Genomic DNA, 5,881 nt, shown 5'->3' on the forward strand with positions numbered 1-5,881 from the left:
CGCGCTTTCCTATGCCTCACTGAGGCCGGCACCGATACGAACGGTACGCTCAGGGAAAGCCGGGTCCAGCACGATGTCCTTTGTTTCCTTTGTCGGCTTGAACGCTGGAGCGCTCAAGCTTGCACTCATTGCCGCTAAGCTCAACTGTGAAGACTGAGCCAGCGCAACCGCAGTTTGCATCCTCTTCTTTTCCTCCGCGATCACCAGCGATTCTGCTAGGTTTGATCCGGCGAGGCGGTTCCAGCGAGATCCTGTAGTTTCCCACCACAGTTAAGGGTCCACGAGGTGCCGGCATCTTCATCTTGAGATACGCCGTGTGGGTCGAGGCCATGAAGGCCGCCAGTGCCGGTCTCCCCAGCAGTGCATGGTATGGACTATCTAAGTCCACCACCTCGAACTCAACGTTTTCAACCCGGCAATTGTCACGTCCTCCAAACGACACATCCACCCGGACTTTTCCAACCGGTGCACAGGACAAACCGGGAACAATTCCGTGGAACGTTGTGCGAGTTGGCTGAAGCATGTTTTCTGTTATGCCCAGCGTATGCATGGTGTGCCGGTACATTATGTTTATGCTGCTCCCATTGTCTATCAGCACCTTGCTGAACTTGACGCGAGTCGTTGGCCCTTTCATGATTGGGTCCACCACGAGAGCATAACCACCCGGGTTAGGCATGATCTTGGGGTGATCCTTGATCGACCATGAGATTTCCTGCTCTGACCACTGCATGTATTTTGGTATTGCCGGCATCACCGCGTTCACTTCCATGGAACGGCGATGTAGGCTCTGCCTGTCTGTCGGCTCAGTGACGAACACGACACAGCACACGTCTGGGTCCTCATAAACATTCCGGCCCAAAGGTGCCTGTGGAGGTGGTTGGCCGTGGCCCTCTCCCACCTGATTGACTTGCTGATACTGCTGCCTGTTTGGCTGAGGCTGTACCGGTAAAGCATTTGCTCCGGTAAGCGGTGGTGGTGGTGGTAGTTGTTGCTGGCGCAGCATATCTTGTGGTGGTGGCATCATTGTGTTGCACCCTTGTGATTGCGCATCTTTTACCGCCCCCTTTTGCATTAAGTACTTGGTCCAGGTACAATCCTTTGTCAAGTGGTTTGACGGGTGAGCCGGATTCGGCGTGTGCCACCGGCAAGGTTGATCCATGGCGGCTTCCATGGTGTATTTCGCGGGTTCTTGCCAATTCTTTTTCTGGCCCCAGGGTTTCTTTTCGACCCATTGTTTCTTAGGACCTGCCCATGGCTGCGATCCGGTTCTTTGCCTCTGGCTGCCGCTGGCATCAGAGTTTTCTTGCACAGCAGCAACTTGCTGCGGACCGTACCTTCGATCCGGGAAATCTTCCCTCCTTTTGTTGTTCCGGTTGTCCCGGTATTGTTCCTGGCGCTGCTGAGGCGGGTTTGATTGTTCCGGCTCAGCTTGTATCGCCGGTTGCATTGGGTCTCCCAACGCATAGTTATCCGCCACACGTATCATTTCCGCCAAAGTTGTTGGCATGTTTCGCTGCAGCCTTTGCCACAAAGGCGAACCTCGCCGGCATCCTTGGCTAAACCAAGCAATGGCTTGTGCTTCTATCACTCCTTCACAAGAGTTTCTAGTGGAGTTCCACCGGGTCAGGTAATCCCGGTCTGTTTCCTACGGGTGCTGCACGCACAAAGCGAGCTGTTGAGGCCTGTTTGGCCTTCGGTAGGTGCTGCTGAAGTTGCTCACAAAAGCTTCCTCAAAGTCCAACCAGCCGTTTATGCTTCCTGCCGGCAAGTTGTTCAGCCAGATTCTTGCCGGTCCCACCAGAAACGTTGGCACGATTCTTACGGCCCAACGCCGGTTTCCTCCTCCGGCTACACAACCTCCGCCGCCAGCGACGTAAACCGCGGTCACATAATCCGCGAGCCAGTCTTCCGGCTTAGTGGTGCCATCGTATGTTTTGGTGTCACGGGGCAGCTGAAAGTTGCGAACTGGTGGTTGTTCTTTCATGATCCTTGGGCCAAAGCATTTTGGACCCGGAGGACCCTCTGCCTCTATCATTTCAGACAGGTACACTCTGTCCAGACGGTGCCTCGCATCCCGTTCCGGCAAGTTTCTTTCTCCCAGGCGCTCTCCCAAAGGGTTCCGGTAAGCGGTGAGTCTTGTCGAGTCAGCTTCATCGTAACGTTCCGGTACCGCGGCCCTTGCCTGCCGGTACCTTGGTGGAGGCATCTCCTCTTCATCATACGCTGCCCTTGCAGCTGGATAGTTTTGCCCGGTTTCGTATCTACCGGCATGATTGTTTCCGGCATAGCCTCCTTTGGCGTAGCCTCGATCTGCCCCTTGGCTTTTTCTACCGGCATCGTGTTGCCCGGCTTGTTGTTTTCCGGCAAGAACCGGATCTTACACAGTCATCTGCTGTGCGTTCATTTCTTTTTCTCTTCTTCTGTCCGGATGGGGGGACGAGGCCTGCCCATGGGACTTGCTTCCGGCATTCTTTGTAGAACGCGCGGATTTTGAGGCCGCAGCCTTGTTCACCTTAGCCAGCTGTTCAGCATTCTGCTGCTCGATAGTTTCCAGCAGCTCTCTAACACGCTCTTGCTGTTTTGCCAAAGCATCTCCGGAAAGCGATTCACACAGCTCTACTGCAGCCTTAGCAGCTTTTATAGTTTTATCCGGGCTGCTGTACTTAGGTTTCTCTACGATGCTAACAGATGCAGAGGTACTTTTGCCGGTCAGAACTTCCTTACGAAAATCCTGATCCAGATTGCGAGCCTTAAGTCGGTTCTCCGGTATCCTAGCGGCATGAGCACTAACAGAAGCAAAGCCATGGGCAGCGTTGTACTCACGTAGGGTTAGGTTCAGCTCGCGCTGCGCCCGGACGATGTCGGCGCCGTTCGCGAGCAGCTTCTGGCGTTGTGCCTCCAGCTCCGCCTGAGCCGTCGCCGGGTCGATGTTCTGCGCGATGGGCGTTGCCAGCACGTTCATCGCCGCTTGGAGTGGTGTTGCCGGTGGTGCGGAAGATGCTCCCGCAGCGCCAGCGTCGCGCTCCATCGGTGGCTTGGCCGCACGGGTCGATGCTGCACGACCTGCACCTTCATCCGCAACCTCCTTGCCCGCGCCATCCACGCCAGCCATCATCACCTCGACGCTGCCGGCGGCGCGGCCAGCACAGAGCCATCTTGGCGGGTCCGGTGCCACCAGCACCGGCGAGAGGCGCTGGCGCACGGGGACGGTGCCGAAGTAGACGCGGTGGCTGCCGAACTCGATGATGCGGCCGTTCTTGGGGAAGATGCCGCCGTTGGCGAAGCAACCCGCGTTGTCGTTGATGAAGTCGATGGAGTAGAAGCGCTGGACGAGCGCATACACTGTCCGCTCGCCAGCGACCTCGAGGATGCCCGCCCGAATGTGTACTCCAGCAAGCGCCACTTCATGCCCCACGGTGGGCGCCAACTGTCGTCGTGGTGAACGGACAGATGCCATAGGATGGCTTAAGTTGGGGCCGAATGGACGCAAGAGGATTCGGGGGAGGGTTTGTGATTAGATGGGATGAACTTCCGGATGGTTTCCTCAAGAACTTAGCCAAGGCTAGAGGTTGAAGAAGAAAGACATAAGGAAGAACTCGCTCTAGATCATCTTCTTTATTGATCTCAACAGGTTACAGGTTTCTACACACTGCTTCGTCTGTGCCCGTGAAGAGGGCTGCCCCCTCTCCTTATATAGGGGAGAGGGTGGCTTACAGGGCAAGAAACCCTAATGGCATCTTTGACTAGACAAACTACTTTACAAAGCTACTTTAATCATAGATGACACCGGGGTCTTCTTTAATCGGGGATGCCTGACGTCCTCCGGCTTCTTTCATCGTCATCCTCCTCTTTATCGTCAGCCCTTCGTTTAAAGCTACTTTGCTTAGCTCATCTTTGTCTTCTAGCTCTGGAGAGAATCTTTGACCGATCCCGCCGCCATGCTCTTCTTTCCGGTAGCCCGGTATCTTCTTTACCCGGTTCCGGCATACCCCTTTTGGGGATACCGGCTTAGCCTCACTTAGCCAACTTCTTGTCTTTGTGCTCCGGCACGAACATTAAACCGGTATCTTGATGGCTCAAACCATCCGGTTTGGCATGCCTTTGGCATACCGGGGGTCATCCCCCCAACATAGGTGCACACGCGATCAGCTGGGGCTTTGGTGATGCTAATGCTCGGTCCCATCCCAGCTTGTTGCTTCTTTGCCTTCTTTTCACCGAGGTTGGGGCTGAAGCTTCCCACAATATGTTCACATAAACAAGGTGGTTAGTCATTTCTCTAGTGTGCCAATAGAATAGTAGGTTGATGTCACTGATGTGAAAAGTCTTTTGAAGTAATCATACAAAATAGTCTAAAACAACAAGAAAATAGCCTGGCAACTTGGTGTTCCTTGCACTAGTGACAAAAAAAATCCTGAAGCTATTCTCAAGTTACGATAAAATATAGTAGGCATGCCTTACCAAAAAACAAAAATCTAGGACATGCACATTGTGATACATTCTCTCCATGACATAGTTTCTGAAACTATGTCATGCAAAGGTTTACTTTCAGCTAAATTATGCACAATTTGATAAGGATTGTGGTTATGTATTTTCTCTAATGTGAAAAAAGAATAAATGTGAAAGTCACTTATGTGAAAAACATAGGGAAGTAATTGTGTATAATAGTCCAACAACTTTGTGTTCCTTACACAAGTGGCGAAAATCATGAAGCTACATTCAATTTATAACACTATCCATGAGAACATCAGTCAGTAAACATCTCCTTGTCAGAAAACCAAAATCTAGGACATGAACATTGTCTTTTCATTATGTGTATGACTCGGTAAAATTTGAAGAAATACTAAATACATTAAAACTAAATTATGCAAAGAAGTCTATGTTTGGCTATTTGCAAATATAATTGAAAAAATCATGTAATTTTTTTATATTGATAGGGAGACACTCCCCGGTTCCATTAATCGAGTGGAATCAGCCTAACGCCAGTTCATCAACAAAAATAGAAAAGAAGACTTGCACGAAACTAAATACATAAAATAACTCTAATGTGCCAGCACTAGAGAGTCTCCTACTAAAAGTTAGGTATCAACATAGTTCTTAGACATAAAATAAGAGGTAGAAACTCATCTAAGTAAAGTTGTACATGAAACTATTGTTGCATACTTAATGTAGTATGATTTAAGGTTGGACTCAGAGAAAGTACATACATGTATAGATGTATAGGCAATCAGAATTCCAGCAACTCCGCCACCCAAGACACGAACATCAGGACCTGGTAGTGAAACACTCAGCCTGCCGGTTCAAGTACGATGGCCTCCCATATCTTGTACCAACAATGATCCAGATAGTGACAATATCTCAAATTGGCCCTTCAGCAGAAAATGTGAACAACCATTGGTTACCAACATATCGTAAGAACCGACATAAAATGATTATATTTCAATAGAACCAATACTTCAGTTTTTTCAGGTTTCTCATAATAATGATCTTTACATATAGTATAAGGAATCTTGTACAAAAATAATAACTTCATATCCACCCATAAAATAGTTTTTTTCAATACCTAAGATAGGTATCTTCGAAGGAAACAATGATGGTTAATCTTGCCTCACAATACACGCAACATCTCATATCAAATTCTAAATGTGCATAAATTTATTATGACCATAAGTTAAATGCGACGACACAGCAATAACCTGACTACGATAAAAAAAAAACATAATGATAGCAATAATAACCGAAGATGATGAATTAACATCTAAGTAGTCTCGGTACACTTAATTTTCACTAGATAACAACATCTAGTCAGGATTTTTATTCTTCTCATTGCAGGCTTATATTGATGCCCATCAGGCTGTCACTGATGATGCTAGACAGACAGAGC

Source organism: Lolium rigidum, chromosome 3 (genome assembly GCF_022539505.1).
Source record: "Lolium rigidum isolate FL_2022 chromosome 3, APGP_CSIRO_Lrig_0.1, whole genome shotgun sequence".
In the NCBI taxonomy this organism is placed as follows: Eukaryota; Viridiplantae; Streptophyta; class Magnoliopsida; order Poales; family Poaceae; genus Lolium; species Lolium rigidum.